Raw genomic sequence first — 17,734 nt, forward strand, 5'->3', positions numbered from 1 at the left:
GATGGAAATATTGAGTAAGGCTTTCCGGAGGAAATCTAAGACTTAGCTGAGGTTTTAAAACAAGATCAGGATGTTGGACATCATAGGACCTGCAGGATTTAAATGTGGCAAATAGTAGGAAGGGTATTCTAGACAGAGGAAAGGAAACGATTCACTGCAGGGATCACATGTGTGTGGGGGGATGCGTGTGTGTGTTTGATGTGTGCGTGTGTACCCTGTGTATGGCAGAACGGGTAATGCTGAGCCTTCCCAAGCCATAGCTTTGAAGTATTTATTTGTGAAGAACACCACTTTTCCATTTCTAGCTTTTCGTTTCCCCTTGTTCAATCTTTGTGGGGCCCACACCTATACATCTTGTAGATCTCAAACTAAGCTCTGCTTCTTAAAACCTTTCCCTGAACTTCCAAGCCTAAATTGCATGACTTACTATGTTTTCCTGTAACACATTGTGCTTCCTCTGTAGAATTGTTATGATATGAATAATTACTTGCTGAATTTTTACTATTATACTGATACTTGTGGAGAGAGGTACCATCTCTGTTTAGTTCCCCATTTTATACACAGTCATCTAATACAAGTGCTCAACGGTTCATAGGCACTCAGCGAAAATGTGTGCTATGGCCGGGCGCGGTGGCTCACGCCTGTAATCCCAGCACTTTGGGAGGCCGAGGCGGGTGGATCACGAGGTCAGGAGTTCAAGACCAGCCTGGCCAAGATGGTGAAACCCCGTCTCTACTAAAAATACAAAAAATTAGCTGGGCGTGGTGGTGGGTGCCTGTAATTCCAGCTACTTGGGAGGCTGAGGCAGAGAACTGCTTGAACCCGAGAGGTGGAGTTTGCAGTGAGCCAAGGTTGCGCCACTTCACTCCAGCCTGGGCAACAGAGCGAGACTCCATCTAAAAAAAAAAAAAAAAAAAAAGAAGAGGAAAGAAAGAAACAAAGAAAACATGTGCTATGATGAGCCTACTTGGAACAGTGAAGTTATATGGAGAATACTTGTTAAAAAAAATGTTTAAAATAAAGAAGGGTTAGATTACAAGTCCAGGATTTTATACGCTTATTCTAACAGATTTTTTCTATTTTTAAAATTTATTTCTTTTTACATCTTAAGCTTTTTTATTAAAAATAAAGACAAAAACACACACCTTAGCATGGACCTACACAAGATCAGGATCTGCAGTTTCACTGTCTTCCACTGCCACATCTTTTCTCACTGGAAGCTCTTCAGGGACAATAACAAGCACGGAGCAGTCCTCACCTATGATTACCATGCCTTCTTCTGGAATACCTTCTGAAGAAACGGCCTGAGGCTGTTCTACGGTTATTTTTATAAGTAAAACTAGTACCGTCTAAAATAACAATAAAAGGCATAATATAGTAAATACATAAACCAATAAAATAGTACTTTATTATCGCTATCGAGTTTTATATACCGTAGGTAATTGTATGTACTATGCTTTTTATATGACTGGCAGCACAGTAGGTTTGCCTGGACAAACATCTCCACAAGCATTTCAGTTATGCATTGTGCTATGACATTACAATGGCTATCAGTCACTAAGGAATGGGAATTCTTCAGCCCCATTATAAACATACGGGAACATGATTGTGTACGTGGTCCATAGCCGACAGAAACATTGTTATTTGGCGTGTGACAGTATATGCACTGGATTTTTTAGCTGCGTATTGTTCTCAATTTGCAATCACTTTGCAGCTTCAAATATGCTCATTATAAGCAGTTAAATGATATGTGGTTTTTATTACATTATTAAGTTAATAAAATATGCGACAAGGAGTTTCAGTATTCCATAGTATAACATGAACTTTTAAATTGTGTATTTGTGAGCATAAAGTTATATCAAGATCTTTAGCACTATATGTGAAGTATTTAGAGAGTTACAAATGTAGCACTGAAGGAAATTTGGGTAAATGCAATAAAATTGTCAGTACAAGAGTTGTAAAGCAAGATATTCATATATTAGATTAGCACTATACATTTGTAAATATGATTAGCAAAAGGCAGGCTTCCCAGTAAAAACAAACATCTTTGGGTAAAATTCTATTTCTTTTAATGTTTTAAAATATTTGTAGTCACTAATTGTAAGTCATATTCCTCTTTGTCCAGCTCTATCCCAAATAACAGTTTAATACACCAGAGCATCTGTTTCTGCTTCTTTTCTGTGTCACTGGCTCAGAATAATTCATAAGCCCTTGTTGTTTCATCTTATGCTAACAAAAATCCAGCAGTGGCATGTAGGAGAGCTGTGATATGCCCTGATAAGAGTTTATACTTTGGAGAACAAATTATCCTAATTAAAGTCACTGCTTTTCTTCTCTTCTGTCTCTCCTCCTCTTTGAAGCTATGAGAGTTTATCTTAACCTAGACTGGTTACCACCTATGGCTTTATGGCTTGCCTGCTGGCTTGGCTGAGAGCAAGAAAGTGGTGTATGAGGGATATTGCAAGGCCACCTTCCACAAAAATTGCTCTCCCACTTGGTCCTGCCCTAAGGTCTAAATCTCCTTTGGGTTGATGCAATCTTTTGGAGTATCTCCTGGAGTCAATAAGATGCCTGTTTTACCATGAAGAGCAGCACAACCTGGTTGCCCAATAGCAGTCGTTACTTTTATTACGTTGTCTTCTGCCTTCAATCAAGAGCATGACACTTGGACATAGCTTTTTAAAGTAAAGAGAAAAAGGAAACTGAAAGGCTCAGTATGTGGGACACAGATAAGAAAATGAGACCTAAATAGGGTGTATTGGGCAACAATACAGGGCTTAAATAGAAAGAGGAAGACCAAAAGAAAGCAAAGAATGTCCTAAGAAGAGCTTTTTTTTTTTTTTTTTTTTTTTTTTTTTTAACGCTTTCGTTGCCTATTAGTTTTCTTAATTCCTGGGGATAGTTAGGACATTTTTCCACATCGTCATGTTATGGCCTTGATTCTCTCCCTAAATCAAACCAGAGGAAAATCAGTTTAGTTTAGTTATTTTTATCTTAACATTGGATCTGTTTCAGCGCGTCCTGGAAATTGGTAGTTGCATGTTGTCACCGTCTATTTTGTACACAGTGAAAAGGTATTTGGCTATGTTTCTATTTACATTCACTGTCCTTGATAAATACTAATTGGCCAGTGACTGTAAGTCTCAAGAATTTTTGCTGCAGAGCATGTGTTAAAACTCATTTTAAGTGGTGTAGGAGTCATGCAGTGTTTATCACTTAAGTGGGTAGTCTGACAGCTGTATTTTACTGCCTGACTGCAGCTTTATTCTTGATCATTCTCTTCCTTGAATAGTGTGTTATGGTCATGTTGTCTTCGCTGCAATTAATTCCCAATCTTTTTTTGTTTTCAGGTCTTTGTCTTTTGCATTTATTTTTCTGCTCCTGCAATGCCTTGTTTTGTTGTCTCTGCCTTGCTATTTCCTATTTATTCTACAAAGCTCACCTTAAGTGTCACTTTTTCAAGGACAAGTTTACCAGTGTACTGTACAGGGGCAGATGCAGATTCTTCATGTCCGCATCACAACCTGTCATGACATCACACTGAACTGAGTTTGTGTGGTCTAAGTCTGTCCGCCCCAACCTTTACTCAAAACATTCCTTAAGGAACTAGGATTGGATTGTTTTTATTTCTTTGTTTTTGTTTTTAATCCCTGAAATCTCATCCTTTAGAATGTAGTAATAGGTGCCGAATAAATATTTTTGGCATATGTGAATGAATGAATGAATGAGTGAATAAATAATCAGATGAGTTGATGAAAGATTCTAAGGGAAGATTAGGTAATGTGATTATAAGAGAAAGGTCCTGAAGAATGCTTGGGAATGGATCCTTTATTCATACATGATTTTGTTCATCAGCTTATATGTAGGATCACAGTCATTGGGAAAATATTGGTCCATTAAAATTTACACATTTTCCAAATGGTGACACACTTTATTATACAGTGTCAAAAGCTAGCCTTCATGACTACCACCACTGATCTCATCAGGAAGTTTTAAGTATTGGATAGCTATAAGCTAACAATGGCAGTCCTAGATACTGCAGCTGTGGATTGAAAAAATGTTCTAGTTTCCTCTTTTTAAGCCAAGAATCAATCCTTAAATATAACAAATAAATCAGGCTGGGCACCGTGGCTCACACCTGTAATCCCAGCACTTTGGGATGCCAAGGTGGATGGATCACTTGAGGTCAGGAGTTCGAGACCAGCCTGGTCCAACATGGTGAAACCCCGTCTCTATGAAAAATACAAAAATTAGCCAGGCACGATGGTGGGTGCCTGTAATCCCAGCTACTTTGGAAACTGAGGCAGGAGAATTGTTTGAACCTGGGAGGCAGAGGTTGCAGTGAGCCAAGTTTGTGCCACTGCACTCCAGCCTGACTGACAGAGCGAGATTCCATTTCAAAAATATATATATATGTATATGAAAAAATCAATAGACTTGGTCTTAAATTAGAATAAATATTAAAATCTAAAATAATAACAGTTTATATAAAAAATTTAGCAAAGTGGAATTACTTCTTGTGTTTACATTTAAGACCCAGAAAAACTTCAAGATTTCAAAATAATAAATTATTAGACAATAATGAAATTACAAACATTATAGCAAGTATACTGATAGTTAGGAAAAATCAAAATAGAAGTTCTGAGGACAAGCTGCGTTAATCTCCAAAAATGTACACTTATGCTTTAAACCTACTAATTTAGAAAATTCTACACAAATATAAGTTCCGTTAGAATGATTACATCATCACATGTCATGTAGTCTCTGGAGAACTCTGCTGCAATCTGTGAGAGAATGAGAATGAAAAAGGTGCATAATATTAGAGTATTGTTATGAAAATAGTTTTGACCTTGCAGATCCTCTGAAAAGGTCTCAGGACATTCCCAAGAGTTTACAAACCACATTTCGAGAAATGCTGCTTTAACTCAAATGTGTCTTGAACAAGGTAAGCATAAAGGTTTTTACAATAATTTTATGTCAAGTCCAGTTAATAATAGTGAACATTTCTTAAGTACATACTACATTCCAAGCGTTAATACAACTGCATTACTTTAATCAAATCCCTTGAGGAATGGTCTATTCTCATCACTGTTCTACAGATGAAAAAATGGATGATGCACAGAGTAGATAAGTCACTTGCCTAATGTCATACATTTAATTAATAATGGAACCGGTATTTGTAGCCAGGCAGGGTTCACACTTTTACTTACTATGGTAATCACTATGGTAACCTTTCTGCCCACATTGCAAGTTTTCCTGATGATTTGTGAATTACCCAAGTTTTGCTTATAAACAATAGCATTTGTTGAATGTCTAGCATTTTAAGAAACTGCCAAACTGTTTTCCATTCCCACCAGTAGTCTATGAGAATTCCATTTATTCCACATTGCCAATAACTCTTGACATTGCCGAACTCTAGAATTTTAGCCATTCTAATGGGTTTTTGTTTAATAACTAATAATATTGAGCATATGAAGAAATGTTTATTGACTGTTTATATACCTTCTTTAATGAATTGTCTATTCAGATGTTTTGCCCATTTTAAAATAGAATTGTTTAGTTTCTTATTGAGTTGGAAAACTGTATATTCTGGATTAAACTCCCTTGCTGTTGCGTGTTACATATATTTTCTTCTAGTATGTGACTTGTGTTTTTGTTTATGTAATAATGTCTTTCAAAGAGCCAAAGTATTTTTTTTATTTTGATGAAGTCCACTTTATCATGTTCTTTTTAAATATTTCATTTTTTTTTTTCAAATTTAAGCATCTTTGCTTCAAACCTGGTCACAAAGAATTTCTTTTAAGTTTTCCTCTGTAAGTTTTATGGTTGTAACTTTTGTATTTAGGTTTACGATTTGTCGTAGGTTTACGATTTGCCATAAAAGAATACCCGATGTTGGGTAGTTTATTTACAAAAGAGGTTTATTTGGCTCAATGTTCTGCAGGCTGTGCAGGAAGCATGGCACCAGCATTTGCTTCTAGTGAGAGCATGAGGCTGCTTCCACTCATGGCACAAGGTGAAGGGGAGCCAGCGTGTGCAGAGATTACTCAGAGAGAGAGGAAGCAAGGGAGAGAGAGAGGAGATGCCAGGCTTTTGTGTAACAGCCAGCTCTTGAAGGAACTAGCAGAGCAAGAACTCACTGGCTATCATGAGAACGGTGCCAAGTCATTCATGAGGGATCTGCCCAATGACTCAAACATCTCCCATTTCACTCCACATTCAACACTGAAGAGTAGATTTCAACATAAGGTTTGGAAGGTTCAAATATCCAAACCATGGCATGGTCTATTAAGATTTAAGTTTTGTATATGGTATGATGTGTGGATACATGTTTATTTCTATTTCTATATGGATTTCCAGTTGTTCCAATGGCATTTTTATTAAAAAGCAAACAAACATATTTTCTTTCCTGATTTTATTGCCTTGACACCTTTGTTGCAAACGCCAGTTATCTATCTCTATCTCATTGATCTCTGTGTCACTCCTTTCAAACTGATACCTCACTGTCTTGATTACTTTAACTTTTTAAGTTTTGAAGCAGGGATATAAGTCCTTCAGTGCTATTTTTTCTTTTTTAATATTAATTTGGCTATCCTATGTCATCAATGAAATGTTAGCCTCATTTTGTCAATTTTTACCAAAGTGATGGCTGGGATGTTGATTGGAATTGCACTGAATCTATAAACCAGTTTAGAGAAAATTTGTACCTTAACAATATTATGCATGGTATATATCTCTCCATATATTTAGACCTTCCTTAATTTATCTCGTGAATGTTTGTAGTTTTCAGTGTAAAAGTCTTATAAGCCTTTGGTTAGATTTATTGCTAAGTATTTTATATTTATTAACGGTATCATAAATGAGTTTTTAAAATAATTATTTTCCAGTATTTGTGGCTAGTACAGAAGTTATAATGGAATTTTGCATATCAGTCTTGTATCCTGAAACATTGCTTAATTTACTCCTTAGTTCTAGTTGTGTTGTATATCCATTGGGAATTCCTACATGAACAATTTTAAGTATATATGAGTGTGTGTGTGTGTGTGTGTGCACGTACGCGTGTATGATGCTTAAACAACACAGGGGTTGGGGCACTGACACTCCTGCACCGTCAAAAATCCACATAAAAGTTTTGACTCCTCAAAAACTTAACTACTAATGGCTTACTGGTGACTGGAAGCTTTACCGATAACATAAACAGTTGATTGACATGTATTATATATTATATACTGTATTCTTAAAATAAAGCAAGCTAGAGAAAAGAAAATCATAAAGGAAGAGAAAATATATTGACCATTTATTAAGTGCAAGTGGGTCATTATAAAAAATCTTCACCCTCGTCTTCATTTGGAGTAGGAGGAGGAAGAAGAAGATAAGGGGTTGGTTTTGCTGCATCTGGGATGGCAGAGGCAGAAGAAAATCTGCATATAAGTGGACCCATGGAGTTTGAATCTGTGTTGTTCAAGGGTGGATTGGATACACACACACACACACACACGCGCACACACACACACACACACATGCGCATAAACCTGCAACCTTTTGGCCTTTTGTTTAACCGATTGCAATGGCTAGGACCTAACTTCTGTACAATATTGATGAGAAGTGGTGAGAGCAGGCATCTTTGCTTTGTTCCTGAATAATAGTGGAAAAGTGTTCAGTCTTTCATCATCAAGTATGACTCAATAATTATAGTTTTCATAGATGCTTTCTGATGGTTTACAAAAATTATGATTGCATAGCTTGTCTCACTTGTTCTCATTATTAGGGTTGGAGTGGGAGTCTCTTGTGACTTTCTGCAATTTAACCAGAAGTCAAAGGCCCTGTACTTTGAGCTAATTTTTGTGCTCTGTATAGTAAGTATTTCTATTTACAGAAAGCTACAAATACAGGTAACAAAAGAAAAGGATTTCATATCCTCTCAATCCTTCTTTCAAACTTGCTGTTTCCCAATCCACGGATCTTAATGTAATTTGTACTCAGTTACAGTATAGTACTTTATCACTATAACTCCTTATTTTCTTCCACTTTCAGTCTACTATTCTTATTCAAAATTTTGTCTTAAAAGCCATAAACATCTTTCTAATTTAAAAATCGAACGATATTTTCTCAGCCCTCCTTACCCTCTTCAGACTTCTGGCATGCACTTCTTTTCGAACACATGTCCTCTTTCATATTCATTCTCATTATACTTTTCTAATTGCTGCTCCTCTGTCCTAGTCAGAATACTTTCTCTAGTCCTTAAACGTGAGGATTCCCTGGAGTTCTAAATTTGGTTATCTTCTCTCTATATATGTAGCCTCTTGATCTTAAACAGTTTTAGTTAAACTCCTGACTATAATGGTTTCTGCTATGGGGAGGAGCACAAATTCATCTCTAATTTGTTACACACTTCTGAAGTAAATACTCCGATTTTCAAAAGCACCTCTACCCTAGATTCCCTGCTGACAGTTCAAGATACATGTATCTAAAACAAATTCAACATCCTTTCTCTCAGGCCTACTGCTCTGCTTCTGTTACCTGTTTCCATGACTGGCACTATATCTTTCTACACAAAACTTCAGAGTCATTCTATTCCTCAGATCTAGTGAGTTGCCACATCACGCCAACTTTAATTTTATAATATCTCTAGTAGCTATCTTTTCCTGCCTCTTTCCCACAATTTCCTTCATTTCTTGCTTTCACTTACACTGCTCTTTCTCTGTGGCATGCCCCTTGCCAAAATCTTAATTTTCAGAACTTAGTCATTTAAAAAAATAAGCTCAAATTCTGTGCATTCCAAGAAGGCTTCCCTGATCATTATTTTGCCACCACTGCCTAAATCTGATATTTCTTATAAACAGTTTTAACTCTCTATCTTTACTTATTCTCACTTTTTATTGTAGCCATTAGCTATTTAATAAAATTTCTTATATATACATAAGAAAATTTGGCCGGGTACGGCGGCTCACGCCTGTAATTCCAGTACTTTGGGAGGCTGAGCAGGGCGGATCACGAGGTTAGGAGTACGAGCCTGACCAACATGGTGAAACCCTGTCTCTACTAAAAATACAAAAACATTAGCTGAGCATGGTGGTGTGTGCCTGTAATCCCAGCCACACAGGAGGCTGAGGCCGGAGAATCGCTTGAAACCAGGAGGTGGAGGTTGCAGTGAGCCAAGATCACGCCACTGCACTCCAGCCTGGGCAACAGAGTGAGACGCCGTCTCAAAAGAAAAAAAAAGAAAAGAAAATTCAGTGTGTGTGTGTGTGTGTGTATATATACCCCACTCATATCAGGCTTTGAAGAAAATTAAAGAAAGGAATATTTTTGTCCTTTTATGAAACATTAAATTTTGATTGAATTATAAATGGATTTACTGACAACTCATTTTAAAATTTACTTCCAATAAGCAAGACATTTTAGAAACTCTGATTTAGCTTTCTTTTATTTAGCTTTCTTTTATTTGTATTTTATGTTTTTTCTGGTTCATGTTTTGCCCCCTATATTGCTTATAGCTAATAGCCTAATATTAATATATTTTATTAGGCTAAGAGCCTAATATTAATATATTTTATTGAGATTGGTTAATATTAATTGAATGGCCAAATGATGGTTGATTCTGTGCTAAGTTTCTGATAAGGCAGTCAAGTATAGAAACATGGATGGTTTTTCATTTAGCTGATTTCACAGCAAAGTGAAAAAGGAGCATTGCTGATTTCTTTATCAAGCACAGACCTTGGAAATGCATAAACTCTATGTATAGTGAGATTTCACTTTTTCTGAAAAAAGTTGAAAAACAACACTAATAATAAGTAAAATAGAAAAAGAGAATATATAGGAAAACAAAAAAATTGCTTGTCAAATTGTGTGTCATTTACATAGGTGCGTTTGTGTCTTCACATACAAAGAATCCAGGGAAAATAAATGGAAAAAATTGAATAAATTTGATAATAACAATTTAGTTAGCCTATCTGTATCACTTCCGTGTTTATACCAGATGATTCAGAGCCAGTAGTTCTTGCAATTTCAGCAGAGAATAATTATTGGCAGTCCCAAAGTTGGATAAACTGTGACCTGCATTGGCTGGTTTGATTAAGGCTGGAAAATAGCAGACTTGATTAAGTGACAAAGACAAGATAATGAGGAAAGTTATTTAGAAAATGTATTGAGAGATTTGAAAAGGGACTAAAAGATAGTTTCTCAAGAAAGTGCAAAAGAAGATGAGAAAATTGTGAAAAAGAGTCTGGGGCAACATTTTGGGAACTGTAGACAGTCAAAGCAATTTTATAATGTATGTTACCATTAGCATGATGTATAGACGAAAAATAATCTTCTGATTGGTCTGAGATGAAGTAGTTATGTTAACCCTCAAAAGATGGCGAAGTGTGAAATTTGAATTAAAATAACTAAGTTTTCAAGTTTTCTCAAAGTATTCCCTGTGGTGGCTGGTGGTCCACAAAGAGAGGAGGTCTTCTCAGCATTTTCAGTAGAGGAGGTTATCAGGGTATATTGGGTGAACTCCAGGGTTATGGTCAAACTGCCTGTGTTCCTGTCTCACCTATACACCTCCTGAGCTTTGGGGTTTGAGCCACATCACTGAAGTCTGCACTCTGTCATCTGCAAGTGGAAGGGATTGCAATAAATAACCTCTAACTCCTCTTTCAGTTCTAAATTTCTATTATGCAAATGACTCTGTCTTTATATTGACTTTTATGTAAGAGGTACTGAAATGAATAGGAAAAATTGTTTGGTATTTATTTAAACTTTCTCTATTTTGAATCAATCAGATGGCAGAAGGCATTAAAAGAATATAGTTGTGGATTTGGATTTCATGAGAAAAGACTCAGCCTTTCTCAACATGGACTTTGCAAGCATCCAAATATATACCTGCAAAGTATATGTTCAGAAGTCAAAATTCATTTCTGGTAATGATTTCTTCTAAACTAATCATTATGTAAAAACTTGGCAGAATCGAATTTGTGTTGTAATTTGCCACGTCTTTTGCTAACCTGGTTCCAGCATAAGCATCAAGGATCTGTGTCCCAGTATTGTGACGAAAGTTCATTTCCTGTCTTAAGAATCAGAAAGAGCTTTACTGCTGGTCTGAAAACTAGAAAAGGCATCTGACTGCCCATCAATTACTAATACCTTAGTTAGCCTGGTCCCCTGGGCCACCTCCAAAGTAAAACATCTACTGAGTCTCCAGGCCTCTAATCTCACACTTAACTTCACTTTTATGAGCCTTTTCTCTGGGGTGATAAAAGAAAATTTCTCTGAGAAACGTACTTTGCCAAACTTTATTCCTCTGCTTTGTTGTAAAGATCCTTTAAAAGTGGCAGAGTCACCAACAGCCTTTTTAGCTGCCTTTCCATTCTTCTCTGATCCCTAAAACTAGAGAGGCTCAAAGTGAAGTTTTCAAAGGGAGTCTCCTTAGGGTTCACTGCGACCCTGAAAGCATCTCTCATGCCTTCATTTTGGGAGTATCTAAGCTTCATTACCTTAATTGACATGCCCAACAACCTGGTCTTTCATTTTATTCTGTACTCTAATTAACAGATAAAATTTAGTCTTTGTTTTCCCAGATTATATTTATTAGTAGGGGAACTTGAATAATGATCACCATGATGTCAAAAGCTCCTGGTTTCTCAAGGCAGCTCCACAGCATGAGCTCTGTAGTTAGATAGGGTTGGGTTCGTTTCCTGTTTCTGCCACTCACCAGCTATGGCCAAGGACAAGTTACATGATCGACGTTTCAGATTCTTCATGTGTAAAAAATACTAAAATACACAAACACACACTCACACACCCTTCCCATAAGATTGTTGTGAAGATTAAATAAGATAATGTATGTGATGTCCCCAACAGCTCTTTAAAGCAGGAGTCAGTCAACAGACCCCATCAAAGACAAGATAGTAGCTACTTAAGGCATTGGCAGTCATGTGACCTCCATAGCAGTTACTCAACTGCACGGTTTGAACACAGTAGCCACAGACAGTGCATAAATGAGTGGGTGTGGCTGTGCTCCAGTAAAAGTTCATTTATGGACATAGAAATTTAGGTCTCATATAATGTTCATGTATCACTGAGCTCCTGGTGTTCTCCTGCATGGCGACTTAGCTTTGTCTGACCCTCTCAGCCCTGCTCCAGCTTCTGCAGCTCCTCCACCGCCTGAACCTCCACCATTAATACATCTGTTCTTGTTCTGCTTGTGTTTTTGTTTTTGTTTTTTTCTCTTCGCTGTTCTTTCTGTAGCCACTTCTCGATTAATATGTTCTTGATTAGGTTTGGTAAGATTCTATCTACAGCATTGCATAGACGTCTTAATTTTTCATAGCTGTATAAGTTTCTGGTCCTTTCTCTCAAAGAGCTTGGAAAACTTTCCAAAGGCTGGATTAGAAGAACTGAGAGTCACTAGTGTCTCTTATTCCAGAATCTTCTTTCCAAATATGACAAGTTAGAGTCCAGCCAGTTTGTCTTTCCCCTACCATTGGGTGAGTTCTTTACTCACAAGGTCACACCTTCCTTCCCATCAAGAATGAGTTGACCTTGGTATCTCCTCATTGCTCAGAAAGGTAATTCAAGTGTTCCACAGGTCAATCCCAGAGTCACTTCACTTTCGTCAGGAATCCCTGTGTCTCTTACTTTAACTGGACGCTGGGTGACCTATCTTGTTTGCACAAATATCTTAAAGTGAACACGCCAATTAGTGTCTCACCTCTACCTGCTCACAACCTAAACCTTTCTACCAAACTAACATTGAGAAAGTAAGTAGATAAAAGAATTATTGGCAGGGCACGATGGCTCATGCCTGTAATCCCAACACTTTGGGAGGCCAAGGCGGGTGGATTGCCTGAGTTCAGGAGTTCGTGACCAGCCTGGGCAACATGGTGAAACCCAGTCTCTACTAAAATACAAAAAAAAAAAAAAAATTAGCCGGGCGTGGTGGCGTGCGCCTGTCGTCCCAGCTACTCGGGAGGCTGAGGCAGGAGAATGACTTGAACCCGGGAGGCAGAGGTTGCAGTGAGCCAAGAGTGCGCCCACTGCACTCGAGCCTGGGCTACAGAGAGAGACTCTGTCTCAAAACAAAGAATTATCACTGAATCCATATTTAGAAGAACAATTAGCTTATAAAAGCAACAATTGGAGACAAGATTCCTTGTATAACAAATACTAATCATTTCCCAATATGGCATTCTGAGAAAAGAAAATCAGATACCACAGAATTTCTATTTAAGTTTGGTTGTTATGAGATTTTGTTTTGTTTTCAAATTTCCACATTGGGAATAATATGAACTAATAGAAAATAGTGAGTAGTGCAATGGCATAAGGCTTGCTTGATTTATAAAATAGTTTTGGCTTAATGAGTAGAAAATGAGGTTTAAAATTCAACATAGTCACCCAATTTTTATATTCTAATATTTCATTAAAGGAATTAGACATGCAACTTATTATGTCATAGAATTAGATAAGATGAAACCAAAATAGAATCTTTCTGCTCTAAGCTATGCTGCAAATTCTATTATTTTTTAATTCAATAAAAAGAACTCTAACTATTTACTTAGATATAACTTTCTTGGTATATTCTCTAATGCTCATCAAGTAAAGATTGCTTTCTATATTTATAGGATAATGAGCATTGGATATATTATCAGAGTTCCCTTAAACAAGTTTTGATGCATGAAAAAATGGTTTCATAGGTATAAAACATTATGGAATCTTTCTGAGAAGATAGAATAAAATTGTCAATCATTTATTTAATAACTTATGTCAGCACGATTCTCTTGTAGTATGCAATGAGCATTTACATTTGGTTGTATGTACCAAAAAAAAATTTTAGGGCTGCTCCGAAGTTATCAAGCAGACACTGATAATTTTTTTCCTGTTGCAAGAAGTTGCCTAGAGCTCTAGTAGAAGAAGCATCACAGCTTTTGTAAGGCAAGTGACTGAAGACTTGATCCAAGACTGGACTTTTATCTTTTTTTTAAAATTATGGACCTATGGATGCTAGGCAAGACCAGGCACTTTATATATATATTATTCCAAATTCTTAATTTGAATCTGTTACATCATGACTTTACCATTTTATGTGTGAAATAACAGAATTCATGAAGTTATGAAACTTGTCCAATGTCACACTACCACTGAGTAGCAGTTGTGATAGTCAACATGTATTCCTCCCATACTGGGTGGCAGTGCTTTTCTAAGTGCTTTCTATTTATTGCTTTGTTTAATCTCACAACACATTTATGAGATAGTTGCTATTATTAGCCTTATTTTTCAGATGGAGAAAATTGAGGTGAAGTTCAGTTAAGAACTTCACTAACGTCACAGAGCTAGCACATGGTAGATGCAGGGAGCAAACACAGGCCATCTGTTCATGTAGCCTAAGCTTTTAACTGCTATGCCAACTCCACTGCCTCAGGGAACAACTGGGCATGGCACCTACATTTATGTGAACCCAACCCTCCAAATTATGAAGTCTCTGTCATGCTAATTATCTTGATGAGACATGAGACATCAGGCACTTAAAAACTCACCATTACATGGCCGGGTGAGGTGCCTTACATCTGTAATCCCAGCACTTTAGGAGGCAGAGGCGGGCGGATCACGAGGTCAGGAGATTGAGACCATCCTGGCTAACACAGTGAAACCCCGTCTCTACTAAAAATACAAAAAAATAATTAGCTGGGTGTGGTGGCAGGCGCCTGTAGTCCCAACTGCTTGGGAGGCTGAGGCAGGAGAATGGTGTGAACCTGGGAGGTGGAGCTTGCAGTGAGCCGAGATCACACCACTGTACTCCAGCCTGGGTGACAGAGCGAGACTCCTCAAAAAAACAAACAAAAAAACTCATCATTACAGAAGAGGGAAAATAAGTGTGTGTATGTTAGTGTGTGTGTGTGTGTGTGTGTGTGTGTGTTTATGTATGTCTATCACATCAAGGATGTAGAGATTTTACTTTACTTCCAGGCCTTCCTGCGTGACCAAAATTTAAAAGAAGAGAAAATGGAGAAATTATGATGCCATGTAATCATCAAGTTCATTATGTCACCTGAAAGAAATCTATCAATTAGCCCAATTATTTAATCAAGGATTTGTTTTCACTTTAAAAGTTTCGTCAGATTATTGTACCTAAGTCATAATGTACTCTGTGGAGTCTCAGAGAATGTGATCTTGTTGATTGTTTCTTCCAGGTTGGTAGGTTGGCTTTTCACCTTATTTGCAAGTTTAAATCAAACATTGATTAGTGTAGAGGTATTTCTGATATAACACAATATAGATGTTCTTGGAAAACCTCATATGCTTCAAAACTGTGCACTAAAAATAAAAGGACTTAGGGAAAAAATGTGTTTGGGTGAAATCACTCAACGCTTAGAGCACTAACAAAAGCAAAAAAAAAAAAAAAATCCCCAAAATACAAACAGTTTAGTGAAAAGACATACTGAATTCTAATGAATACTGCACCTCAGCAATTGTAGGCCTTGACCTAAGGGGAAAATTGAAAGTAGTTGGTAGGAAAGAACTGTAAGAAAGGCTTGAGTCTGCTGAATTATGGAGACAAGAGAAAAATAAAGGAAAATTGCGCAACAGAGCATATGGTCAGACTGGGCTAAGAGGAAGAATGGGGAGCAAAGGGGATCTAGCATGCCTGCCATTTTATCCTGACATTATTTCCCTAGCGATAGATGTGCCTGAGCCAATTGACATTCCTGAAATGTACAGTACTTATTTGAAAACAGATAAAAACAAAATGGATTTTACAGAGTAAAAAGGAATTACATTTCTTCCTTAACTCATTTCATAATCATTAGTGTATTTTCAGTAAGTATATTTTAAAGTAACTAAGCCTCTGCAAGGAACTATTTTAGGAATGTAACTATGATGAGAATCATAGAAAAAGATGCAAGAAATTGTTTTATATATTTTAGGGAAAAATGGTTGAAAAGTTTATCTGATTTCCTCATGATCAGCATGATGCACCATAAGTAGTGATGATACTTAATTTGAAGATGTTTAACTGCATGTATTCAAATTGTAGTCGTCATCACACTGGAGAGTTTTTAAAATATATTTTAGGATTTATAATCCCAAGGGTTTTGCTCTTAAATTAGTTATAAAACATTCTGTAATTACTTTGATAAAAACTGAGAAACAAAATGTGAATTCAAATAGTTAAAATCTCCTACTATAGAGTGTACTGAATTTTGCTATTACTTCAAAGATGCCACAGAATTGCCTCTTAAATCTAATTTTAAAAGATTATGGATTGCACTCATCTTATTTTAAATAAATATTTAATGCAGCTTATTAAACACAATTTGTGTCCAGTACTGTAGTTTTGTCAAGGCAGTTGCCACCCGGCAGGTCGGGGGGCAGGGGGTGTCCAATATGATTATTGAAAGTGAGGTTGCCGTTGTCTTTAGAGTTGACCTCTCTCTGTTTTGGGAGAATCATCAATATGGGCTCTTGAGTTACAAAAAATTAAGGTAAGCATCCTCCTCCTTAAAAGTAGCTTGAGACAGCTCACACTTACATGTAGGTGCAGTCCATTAGGAAGGTGAATGCCCTACTCAGTAATAGAAATTGGAGTGAACAATTTCTGGACTTCTGAACAAGGAGAAATTGCTTCCCAAAATGAGCTTTTAACAGCAGAATTGGAGTAACCTAACTCCCACAAGGTGTTATATAATATTTGAAATCCAAGCTCTGGGCTTGGTTAAGATTGAATAACCAAAGTTATGGGAAATGTATTATGGACTATTTTGATTGTGCTCTATGGTCCCTGGAGTTTTCCTTGGCTGGGGTATTGAGAAGTAAAGTCAGAGGAATGTGTCTTCCCTCTGCTTCAGCCCCCACACCCAGTCAGTAGCCCAGGCCTGCGGATTCTCTCTCAGAATCACTTCTGCAATTGATTCATTTTTCCCCCCAGGGTCCTGTTTTTGCCCAACCCAGATCTACCATCTGTCCTACTCTGACCCATTTTTCATTCTACATTCCAAATAATCTTTTACAAATGCAATCTAATTTACTTACTCTCTTGCTTATTAGTTATTTAGTTGACTGCCCTTAGAATAGAGTATTATCTTGTTTAATGTGATTTGTAGAACTCTGCAAAATCCTGACCTCTGCCTATTTTGTCTCTCATCACCATTACCTTGCTCCCTCTTAACCTCATTCATGCCTTTGCTACACTGGAATTATTTCCGTTCCTAGAACACAGGCTCCCAAGCATGCTGTTCTTTCTGGAACTCTCGTGGCCTGGCCCAGCTCAGATGTTTCTGAGAGGACTAGGTTCAGATCTCTGATTTACATTCCCAGAGCACTATATGCCTCCCCTTTTTGCAGCACAGGCCACCCTTGGAACTGACACATCAGAAATAGTTTTCCTCCTGGATTGTAAGTTCTTGAGAGCCAGGGGTGTTCTTTACACATCACTCTGCCCTTATGTCTAGAAGAATGCCTGGCACAGAGCAGGACCTCCATAAATATTTGTTGAATAGGAAGAAAAATGAACAAGTGCATGAATGCATGAATGACGTAGAAGACAATCCAGTGATACCAAGCAATCTATTGGAATCGAAATGATTAAAAAGAAAATGCAGATGAATGGAGAATTTATGTTAAAAGCCGAAAGAGTCTTAAGCTTTGACTTTTAGGCATCATCAAATTTAATAAAGAGATATCACTAACATACTAAAGCAAAAGCCAGATAGTTTTAAGCTTAAGAGTAAGTATGATGTAAGGAAATGAACAC

At 37.1% G+C, this 17,734-nt stretch overlaps 1 protein-coding gene across 6 annotated transcripts in view; it reads left to right on the forward strand.

The window, feature by feature from the left end:
- GUCY1A1 (guanylate cyclase 1 soluble subunit alpha 1) overlaps window positions 1–17,734 on the forward strand; it is a 73,151-nt gene that overhangs the window by 6,740 nt on the left and 48,677 nt on the right. The gene's annotated exons all lie outside the window — the stretch shown is intronic.

Source organism: Symphalangus syndactylus, chromosome 4 (genome assembly GCF_028878055.3).
Source record: "Symphalangus syndactylus isolate Jambi chromosome 4, NHGRI_mSymSyn1-v2.1_pri, whole genome shotgun sequence".
Classification (NCBI taxonomy): Eukaryota; Metazoa; Chordata; class Mammalia; order Primates; family Hylobatidae; genus Symphalangus; species Symphalangus syndactylus.